Below are 10954 nucleotides of genomic sequence, written 5' to 3' on the forward strand. Positions count from 1 at the left end.
GTTCTACTACAGCAAAAGGTGATTCTTTAACTAAAGTTTAGGGGCATTTGCTTTTAGAGGGTAAGCTCCGGGATTCTCCGTTGTTCTCTGCTGAGGACCAGGAATCCCACACAGGGATCAATCCTCAAATGGCCCCAGCAGGAGGACCTGATAAGTCTTTCCTACCTCTAAAATCAATGCAATCTAATAATTTAGCTCAGGCACAGAAGAGCTGGGAGGAGGAATTTAAAGAGATTACTATGACAGATAAAGAGGATGCTTAGAAAATAAAACTGATTAGAAAAAGAAGGAGAGAAAGAAGCGAGACTGCACAGAAATTCCCCAAGCTCAACACACCTTAGAAGCAGTAACAGGCTGTTTAAATATTCCCTGTACTCCCAGGAAGAATGAAATGGTGGAATAATATCATTTCTTTACTCAGGATCAAGCAGCTGGGGAGGGTATAGATGAGTATGGCTTCAATTTAAACATGCTAGCAGCCAGTTGCCATTTTGGAAATATTAAAGATTCATTGAAAAAAGAGCAGATGGTGTTTGGGATCTGAGAGTCACAAGTATGAGAGCAGTTGCTGAGGGAAGCTGACCTAACTTTGAGGAAAAGCTTGGAGATATGAAGGGCTACAAACAGGACCGGCGCCAGGGTTTCTGGCGTCCTAGGCGCCGGGCCATTTTGCCGCCCCCTGCTGGTCCCGCGGCTCCGGTGGACCTGCCGCAGGCATGCCTGCGGCAGGTCCACCGGAGCCGCGGGACCAGCAGACCCTCTGCAGGTACGACTGCGGCAGCTCCACCGGAGCCGCCTGCCGCCCCCCCCATAATGCTGGCGCCCTAGGCGACTGCCTAAGTCACCTAAATGAAAGTGCCAGCCCTGGCTACAAACCTATTCAAAGAGAGGACTGGAGCCCTGGAAGTGCAGTCAGGAGAAACTGTCCATGCAATATATAAGAAACAGAAATCAAAACCAGATACAACATTAGTAGATGACAATGGTACAGAAACATGCAAGTACTATGGGAGAAAACAAGTAAGACAGAAAAAGAGGTGTCTGGCTTATAAGGGAAAATGCCATATAGGTGACAAATTTAATCACCTTGCAGTCAAATGTTTGTCCAGAAAGAAGAAAAACAAATCCCAAGTATACACAGTAACTGAAGAGAGCAACAAAGAGTATGAGGACATTATGTGGGTGACCGAACAGTGGGTAAACACAGTGCAAGAAGATCCTAGTAGACATCAGAAAGAGTTGCATGGAATCATGTTACTTGTGAAGAAAGCGACACAGTTTCAATTAGATGGTGGCAGAAGTTGTAATATTATCCCAACCAGTCTGTTGAACCCAGACATACCGTTAGAAGAGACTAGCCAGCTGTTACCAATGTACTTTCATACCACATTGAAGCCCCTGGGGCAATGTACAATTAAATTAAGAAATTCAAAGAACAAAAAGAAATACAGACTGGACTTTGTGGTCATAGATGATGAGATAGCAGTACCACTTCTGGGCAGCAAGGCCACCCAAGCCACCAACCTGATAAAAGTATAATTCCAAAACATAATGCAAGTGGATAGCGGAGTGACTGAAGATTCCTTGGATGATATTACCTGGGATCAGGCGATGATACTGAGGAAGTATAGGAATGTATTTCAGGGAGACGGATGACTGGACAGTGTTCATAAAATAGAGATTGACACCAGTTAAATTGCCAAAAAGAAAAGTACCTATTGCCTTACTACAGCCACTGAAATACGAACTGCAGAGCCTAGACAATCACGGAATTATACAGCCTGTAGAGAAGAGCAGTCTTGGATAAGCAGTTGGGTGGTGGTAAGAAAGCCATCCAGAAACCTAAGAATATGCATAGACCCAAAGACATTAAACAAAGTTTTGAAATCGGTAGCCATTTCCTTCTGCCTACAAGTGAGGACATATTACCAGATCAGTCTAAAATGAGACTTTTTACAGTATGCAATGCAAAAAGTGGATTCTGGCACATCAAACTGGATGAAGAATCCAATTATTTGAAGATTAAGGATGCCAATGGGAGTCAGTCCGGCACCAGAAAACTATTACAGAGCAGAGTAAGCCAAGCATTGGAGGGCCTGACCAGAATCTGGACAATAGCAGATCATGTACTTATAGTGCTGGAAGATTACAATCCAGAAGAATCACAACGAGATCATGACTACAAATTACTACAGTTTTTACAGAGATGAGAATATTAAACTGAACATAGACAAGCTCAGGTTGAGAGTAACCTAGGTGCCACATATTGGACATTTGTTGACTTCCAAAGGCCTGAAAGTGAGGGCAATTAGATAAATGCCAAGACCCAGCAACGTCAAAGGAGTCCCCCAAAGATTCCTGAGACTATTCAATTATTTAGCAACGTTTTGCTAACATCTGTCTGAGATCTGCCAGAGAGCTGCTGAGACAGCTAACACATTGAGACACCTGATAGCAGGGGTTCCCAAACTTAGTTTGCAGCTTGTTCAGGGTAAGCCCCTGGCGGGCCGCGAGATACTTTGTTTACCTGAGCGTCTCAGTGAGAGCTGTGAGCGGCCATACCTGCAGACGCTTAGGTAAACAAAGTGCCTCACGGCCTGCCAGGGGCTTACCCAGAACAAGCCAAGTTTGGGAACCAAGTCTGGGAACCCCTGCCTTATAGGAATGGATGGACTGACAGGAGCAAGCATTCCGGAAGGTAAAAGAAATAATTGGGAAAGCTCTCATTTTGAAACATTACAGCACAGAGGAATCCCTGATGCTGCACTGTGATGCATCTGAGTCAGATCTAGGGGCTATCAGTCGGCAAGAGGAACAACTTGTCAAGTTTGCAAGCAGAGTATTGTCTGTGACAGAGGAGGGCTATGCTCAATTTGAAAAAAAGTTGTTAGCAATACTGTTTGGAATGGAAAAGTTTGACCAATACACTTACAGTTGCAAAGTGGACATACTATCTGACAGTAAACCTCTTAAAAGAATGTAGAGAACGTCATCACTCAGCGCACCAAAGCACTTACAGCAGATGATGATGATGCAATTGCAGAGGTATGATGTATAGATCAAGTATTGCCCCGGCAGAGACTTGATGTTGGCAGACACCTTGAGCCATGCATATCTGCCACAACCCAGCAAAGAGGGATCCATAGAGGCTGATGTGGAGACAATAAATATGATACAGTGCTTATCTATCTCAGAGAAAAGGTTGAGAGAGATACAGAGCAAGACAGAATGCTGCACACATTGAACCTCATGATCCTACAAGGGTGGCCAGCCACAAAAGACCAACTATCTAAAGAGGCACCATTCTTTCAGATAAAGGATGAGTTGTGTGTACAGAATGGCATCATATATCCACGAAAAAAAGTAATTATTTCAGCATCTTTTAGGAATGAGATTATACAAAAGTTCATTCATCAGACCTGGGAATTGAGGGTTACTTAAAGTGCACCAAAAAGACTATATACTGGCAAGAAATGAAAGAATGATTATAGACATCCACGGAAAAGTGTGATATATGCATATCATGGGAAGACTGTCAACTGAAAGAGACCCTGCGGCAACATAAAGTTCCAGAAAAACCATGGGCGAAGGTGGGAAGTGGATTTATTTACCATTCAAGGCAAAGGATACATGATCATTGTAGACTATTTTTCCAATTTCCGGGAGATAGACAATTTACCAGATGTAGGATCCAGAACAGTCATATGGAAGATAAAAACACACTTTGCATGTATGGGAATCCAGATATCATGTGTTCCGACAATGGACCACAGGGTTATTTTTCAGGAGAGTTATAGAAGTTCAATAAGGACTGCGATTTTGGTAACATCTTCACAGGGGTAGCCTCAAAACAATGGCAGAGTGGAACCAGCAATAAAAACTGCAGAGGCTGATTCATACTCAGCACTACTAGATCACAGGAATACTCCCTCACAAGGCCTAAATTCTAGTCCAGCCCAACGACTGATGAGCCAGAGAATGAAGACACTCTTGCCAGGTTGTCAGAGCCTGTGTATTTGGGTGCTTCACTTGGTGAACTACAGAAAAAACAACAAAAAAGACAAATGTTTTACTACAACAGATGCATGAGAGATCTGCCCATTCTGGAGCCAGATGACAAAGTGCATATACAACCTTTAACAAAAATGGATAAGTTCTGGCAAAAAGCTACAGTGGCACAACCAGGAAACATATTAAGTGCAAATATCATATATCAAGTGCAAATGGATACGGACAGATAGTGAGGCGAAACCATAGGCACCTCAGGAATATAAAGGAAACCTGTAAGGACAGTATGGACACACATCTTACGGTTCTATAGCAGGAGACTCCCAAGTCAGAGTTGTTAGACGTAGAAAATGTCAGGGGCGTACCAGAGGATAGACAGGAGGAAGAGGGTTTTTCAACGGATATACCAGCAACACCAAGCTTAGCAACTCTGATAGTCCAGACTGGAGGAAGACAGCACCAGGGAGGCACCAGTGAACCATACTGTACTAAAGGATGGTGGATTGTTAAAAGAACTGCTCATCTAAGGGATTTTGTGTGATGGCCTTCCAAGTTGTATAGGTATATAGCTAGACAAACTGATATGGTGATAAACGCAGTAACCACAAAAACTGTCAGCATCTGAAAGGAATACGTTAGATGATGTTATCAGTTATTGTTTGGGTGTTTGACAGTTTTCTGTAGAAGAGAAGGGATGTAACAATATGAAAGTGGTAGCAGACACTTTCAGGCAGCAGACTGTTTGGAAGTGACACTGTCTGGGGAACTGTCTGAGAAGCCATGAGCCTGAAGAAGCCATGTTTTAAGCAGCCACAATGAAGCTGGGGTTTGTTAATTAACCCTGTGTCAGAGTGAGATTGTATATGGCAGAAGATCCAGACACAATGGAACATAAGACAACCATAACATCAAAGAAAATCCAAGTTCCTCTGCTCCCAAAGGACTAGACACATACCACAGGTAGTTCCTCCTTAGATCTTCCTCCTTTATCCAATAAGGCAATGGGGAGACCAACCCAGGAATAAATTTGTTTAGTTTTTATTAATTAAATGAAAATGAAGCAAAATGTATTTGTACAATGGTAAGAATTCTAAAGACACAGACAGACAAAGGCAAACGTAGGTTATTAGCTAATAACATTTCTGTTCAAAGTAACAAGACTTACAGATTCAGCTTCTGAGGCTTATCCCAGCTATGGCAGCTAGTTGTCCTTTACCTGGAGACAAAGTCCTTCCCTCTTAGGATCTGGTAGAAAAAAGTTTCCTTCCGTTAGGCAGCTTTTATCCTAAAACGCTGCCATGTGAGTGTTCTGACCCCACATCTTACAGATGCAAAAGGTGATTTGGGGGGAGGGGGGGGGGGAGTCCATGAGGTAATTCTTCAGTGAAGTCATCCTGTGTAACTCTTCCCTGGGTGGCAGTTTCCTCTTCTCCACTGTCCTGTAAACAGGGTTCCACGTACTGTATTGAGAATCAAGCGGTTTCCTCTGGACATGTTGCTTTTTAATGGGTATCAACTGACCACTCTCCCTGCTCAGGGATGTAGCCATTTTTTATGGGCAAAACTTGGTAATGATTGATGGCTCTTGTTATCATGGGGTCTGGCCCAACCACGTGAGAGTTATGTTACACACATGTAAAGATATTATCCTAACATGAGAAATTCAGAGATTAGCATATGCGTATTAGTTACCCACTCACCAGCACTTAAGAAAGTCCAAAAATTACATATATTACTGCAATTTTAACCACTTAATTTTAATAATGTTCCACCAGCATTAAGCCTGACATATTGTCAGTTGATACTCAGACCTAGAGCTGGCCTAAGCTTTCAGCCCTTCTTCACAGAGGACTAGAAGAGCCCATATAAAACACTTCTTTTAAGGAATTATAAATAAAACGATATCAGAAACTACTACAAAATACAGATAATTTCAAAAAGATCAAATTCACAGTGTTCTTTTAAAAATAGTAGGGTGTCCTACTGCCACTACAGTACTCAGACTATTATTTCCTAAATGCCTCTTGGAAATTTGTTTTAAGCAGAGACTGGGAAAAGGAATGGCAAGTTGTGTGACACAGATTATTATTGTTACCGGAAGATGAATAATAAGAGAAAAGGGTCTGTGAGGAATAGAAACTGCTGGCGTGAAAAGATGCCAGTAACAAAAATCAACCAGGCTCTTTGATTAGGAGAAATTTTGGAACAGGTCTGAGAGGAGTGATATGTCTCCCATCACAGCAGGTAACTATGGGCGCCATTCAAGTTGGATATGGAATTAGAGGTACTGGAGTCTCCTAGGCTGTGGTTGACAAGAACTGCATCATTAAATCCTGAGGTTTAGAGGAGTGTAGGAGAATATGTATGTGAGGGAGGCACCAACAAGTTTCTGAAATGTAATGTGGCTTTAAGGTACCTACCATATTTTTAGGTCATTCAAGATATAATGGAGATTTTATAGGACTGGAAGCTTCACCCTAAACTCAACTCTAACTCAACCTAAACATTATCTATTATATAGAAAAAGTTTGGATAACTTCCACTCCCCTCCCACCCCATTATAAATCAACGAGCATAAAGCATATGTTTGAAGTTAAGCACATGTTTAAGTGTTTTGCTGAATCAGGACCATAATGAACAAGAGTTTGACAAAGTTCCTCTGTTAATTAGCTTCCAGGAAATGCGCATTTGTTTTTAGTAGATGTCTAACAAAGATAGATTTGTTTAAGATGTCAGTTGATAGAGCCAGAAACCAAGACACATCAACAAAACAAAAGCCTGGGGTTCATTATCAACAACAAAATACCCGATGCTGATTATACATCCAACAGTACTGGTGTAATGCCTTCAAACTTTCATTAACTTCACTCTCACATTAGAGGTGATTATTTCTCTAAATGTCTGATGCTGAATGATATATGTGCACCTGTGTGACAACAGCTGGATAGCTATAATTTTACTGAGCTGGAAGAAACATGGAAAGTCACCTGTATTCTTAACTATTTTATTTCTTTTATGACTTCAGTATGAATCCCATTCCTTAAAAGCTACTGGTTAAGCTTACATTTATCAGGGGAAATGTGGGTGTTTTATCATACCAGCTGTTAAAAGTCTCCTACAATTCTGCAAACTGTTTCAGGAGTCCTTGCTTTTATCACTGCCTAAACTTTCAAGCGGTCCCCAGAACAAAGGAAAGAACAGCTGGGAAGTTTTAAAACCAGCAACGTCTGCCGTTTCACCCAGGTTCACGCACAATAATTAATAAAGCTTTTTTTCCTCCTCCATTCAAAATTTAATTGCACAATCACTTTTGAGAAGATGAACATGACTTCTTTGTATTGTTGACATTGGCACTTCCCTTTGTATTCCAGGAACTGCATACCCCTGATCCAAAACTGCAATTAATTATTGTTATTATTAATAGAGGCGAACCTGGTAGAGGCCCCATTGAGTTAGGTGCTGTACTAGAAAAAGAATATGTGAATCTGCCAATATCTTGCTCAGCTAAGAAAGAAAGAGTCACAAACCTATAAAAGAGTTAACATAAAAATAGCTACATACATGGAGAGACCAATGATCCATCCAGTCTGGTACCCTAACAGTGGCCAATGCCTGATGCTTGCAAGGAAGCCAAGCAGAAAAACAATCCCAAGTTCAATAGTGCCCTTAGTTTCGCAATAATGCAGTGAGAGAAAATTGTTTCTTGTTCCCATCTGTTATCAGTTTATTCTTTGAAGTATGAGAACTGGACTGACAATCTTTGTAATTTTATCATGATTAGTGTAATTAAAGATGCTGGGGTAGGTTTTCACCAATACAAATGGCACAGAAAGCCAATGAGAGATAGGAGCCATTTTCACCTTTGAAAATCTATCCTGCTGTTCTTCATCACATAAATGACTTTTCCACTTTTTTGAAAGTTACAAAGCTTTCTGCTTTAACAATATCCTGTGGCAGGGCATTCCATTGGTTATCTATACATTTAGTTCAAAAGGACTAGTAAAATAGTGCTCTGGTGTGATGCCAAAATGAGTACCTCATTCATGGCAAGTAAGTCTCTGAAAAGATATGATAGATACAAAGTAAGACACACAAGTATTCAGCAGTACCTTCAAGTAACTACTCTGCTCCAAACAGAGCTTCAAAATCTGATGGTATATGTATAATAGAAATGTTGTAATTAACAATCTTTCACTGGCCATTGGGAGATACACTCAGAATGTGGCCCCCAACTCTTGTTGGTGGCCGCTCTGACAAACCCATCTCTCTGTCCCTGCCTCCCATGGCCCTTCAGCGAGAGCTTGTCCTGGGGAAGGTGGCTCGGGAACTCATCGGCCACATGGAGTGTCCCAGGCTCCCCGTATCCCAGACTGGTGGGAGCGGGGCAGCTGCCCGAAGGGGGGCCCTGGCAACTGAACACCACAGCTGCCTCCATACACAAGAGCCGCCTCTGGCAACCATGCAAACCAGCTCCATGTATCTCCAGATGCATTGCCCAGATCCCCTAGAGTAACAGCTGGGTGCTGCAGGGAGGGGGCTGCTACTTATCCTCCCCCTCTCCAATCTCCGCTCAAGCTTTGGAGGCTGTTGTTGCTGCCAAAAAATCTGCTGGTAGCCACATGAAGCCACGGTGGCTGCATTTCAGAAATGCTGCACCAGATGACCTAATACAGGGGTAGGCAACAAAAGGTGGCAAGCAAGCTGATTTTCAGTGGCACTTACACTGCCTGGGTCCTGGCCACTGGTATGGGGGGCTCTGCATTTTAATTTAATTTTAAATGAAGCTTCTTAAACATTTAAAAAACTTTATTTATTCTGCATAGTTTAGTTATATATTATAGACTTATAGAAAGAGACCTTCTAAAAATGTTAAAATGTATTACTGGCACGTGAAACCTTAAATCAGAGTGAATAAATGAAGACTTGGCACACCACTTCTGAAAGGTTGCTAATCCCTGATCTAATAGAGCTTTTCTGTTACTTACTCTGTAGCTGTAGGAATGTGATATATCAAGATTCCAATGGAAGATGAAGTTGGATTCTCCAAATGGATTCACAAGCTTGAAATGTTGCATGTATTCCAAATAAATTTCAAGCTCTAAGAAAATGGCAGCAATTAAGTTACAATCTATTAGATACTTTAACAAATACTTACAGCAGGTAGAAAAATGGAAAGCACCTAAGTGACTTAGGGGATGTCTGCATTAGAGCTGGAGGTGTAATTTCCAGTCCGGGTAGACACAGCCACGCTAGCAGTGACTGAACTAGTGTTCGGAAACAGAAGCGTAGCCATGGCGGCATGGGTGGCGAGAAGAGAGAGCCACCTGAGTACAATTCTGTCTGAGACCCTATGTCTATACTCGAGGTGGCTCCTGCTGCCACTCACACTTCCATGGTTACACTTCTATTTTTAGCACACTCGCTCGATCAGAGCTAGCACAGGTATGTCTACTCGAGCTGGGAATTACACCTCCAGCTCCAGTGTGGACATACCCATAGTGCCATAAATCCCACCGAAAACTTTATACACACACACACACACACACACACACACACTTTCTCTCCTTCCTTCTCTCTCTGTCCCCCCCATCACAAACATAGGGAGTGCATTAGTGCCTTTTGCCACAACTTGCCCTCACACCGCATGCACTGGGTATAGTCCATCTTGAAGCGTAGTTATTAAAGTACTTTGGATTCCTTTGAATTCAAACACTATGGGCCAGGCTGGGTCCTTACTCACAGTCAGCAGCACCATACATCCCAGCTGCTCCAGTGGGGCTAGTCACGGTGTATGGTAAACAGGGGATCGCAATCCTTTGAGGTAAGGATTAGAAAGCACCTTGAGACCTCCTGAGGAAAAGCACATACATAGGAGCCAGGTATTTTTATTATTCTGATCCGTGCTGATCACCTTAAAATGCTCAATACCTTGCAGCATTAAGCCTGTGGTGTCTCTGATGGTGGAGAAGAGACAGGCCTCAGCTGACGTCAATATAAAGGGGATTCTTTACTGAAGCTTCTGAGCACAGACAAGGAGCCTGTCGTTCCCCCTGGCTCTCAGCTCAGACTGCTTAATATCAGTTCTGAGCGTCTCCCTGGCTCAGACAGTCATGGAATAGACTGCCAACTGCTATACACTCCGAGAAATATAAGCTAATACAATCACTTAAAAACTACCTCATTTGTTTCCAAAGCATATTGACGGGGCCTGATTCTGCTCTCCCTTGCACTGAGTTAACTCCATTAGCTTCAATGGTTATATTCCTGATTTATGTTCAAGCATTTTGGCTTTGAGACAGAGCCTCAGTCCCCCAAGTCATTAGTGGCTCAATAGACTAACAGTGTCACTGAAAGGAAAAAATAAGGAGCACGTGAGCAACTCGGGTCCCAGGCGGAGAATTTTCCAAGATGGTGAGAGTAGCACTTCCAAGAGGCAGCATTTAAAAATCATCATTAACAAAAACAAGCCCTTTACACAGTCACCCCCAGGCACTCGGGCCTACATTAAAATAGACTTAAAGAAACATTCATGGACTTAAAATAAAACTCATTTTTAGAATGCCAGCAAAATTGTCTCCAGTGTTCACTCTGACTTCTCTAACAGTCTAGTCCTTAAATTACTCACCGGGAAAGGAAACAGGTTTTTTTGTTGTTGTTGTTGTTGTTTTTTTTAAGCTAAAAGAAGCCTGTGTATGAAACAAGGCTGGAAGAACTCGGCCAAAATGCAGCCTGCCAGAGGTGGGTGGCCTGCAGTTGAAACGGTGTATATTCCATACTATTATCATGATTACAGTAGCAGCTAGAGCAGGGATACTCAGACATCAATGGTTCAGGAGCCAAATTAGCAATCAATGTTATCCAAAAGAGCCACAGGAATGGGAATTCATTGTTTCATTTACTGTAGTACTATATGTTCATATTTAAACAGTGTGACAAGGGAAATATT

General features: G+C 42.2%; 1 long non-coding RNA gene across 1 annotated transcript; it reads right to left on the reverse strand.

Annotated features, from left to right (window-relative positions):
* Positions 1-8991: 8991 nt before the first annotated feature.
* Positions 8992-10309, reverse strand: LOC142046464 (uncharacterized). The gene is made up of 3 exons (XR_012655415.1): positions 10186-10309; positions 9659-9858; positions 8992-9106 (listed from the first exon to the last, which is right to left on the reverse strand). It is a non-coding gene; the product is annotated as an uncharacterized LOC142046464 (long non-coding RNA).
* Between the last annotated feature and the right edge of the window lie 645 nt (positions 10310-10954).

The sequence above is a fragment of the Chelonoidis abingdonii genome, chromosome 3 (genome assembly GCF_003597395.2).
Source record: "Chelonoidis abingdonii isolate Lonesome George chromosome 3, CheloAbing_2.0, whole genome shotgun sequence".
NCBI classification, from domain to species: Eukaryota; Metazoa; Chordata; order Testudines; family Testudinidae; genus Chelonoidis; species Chelonoidis abingdonii.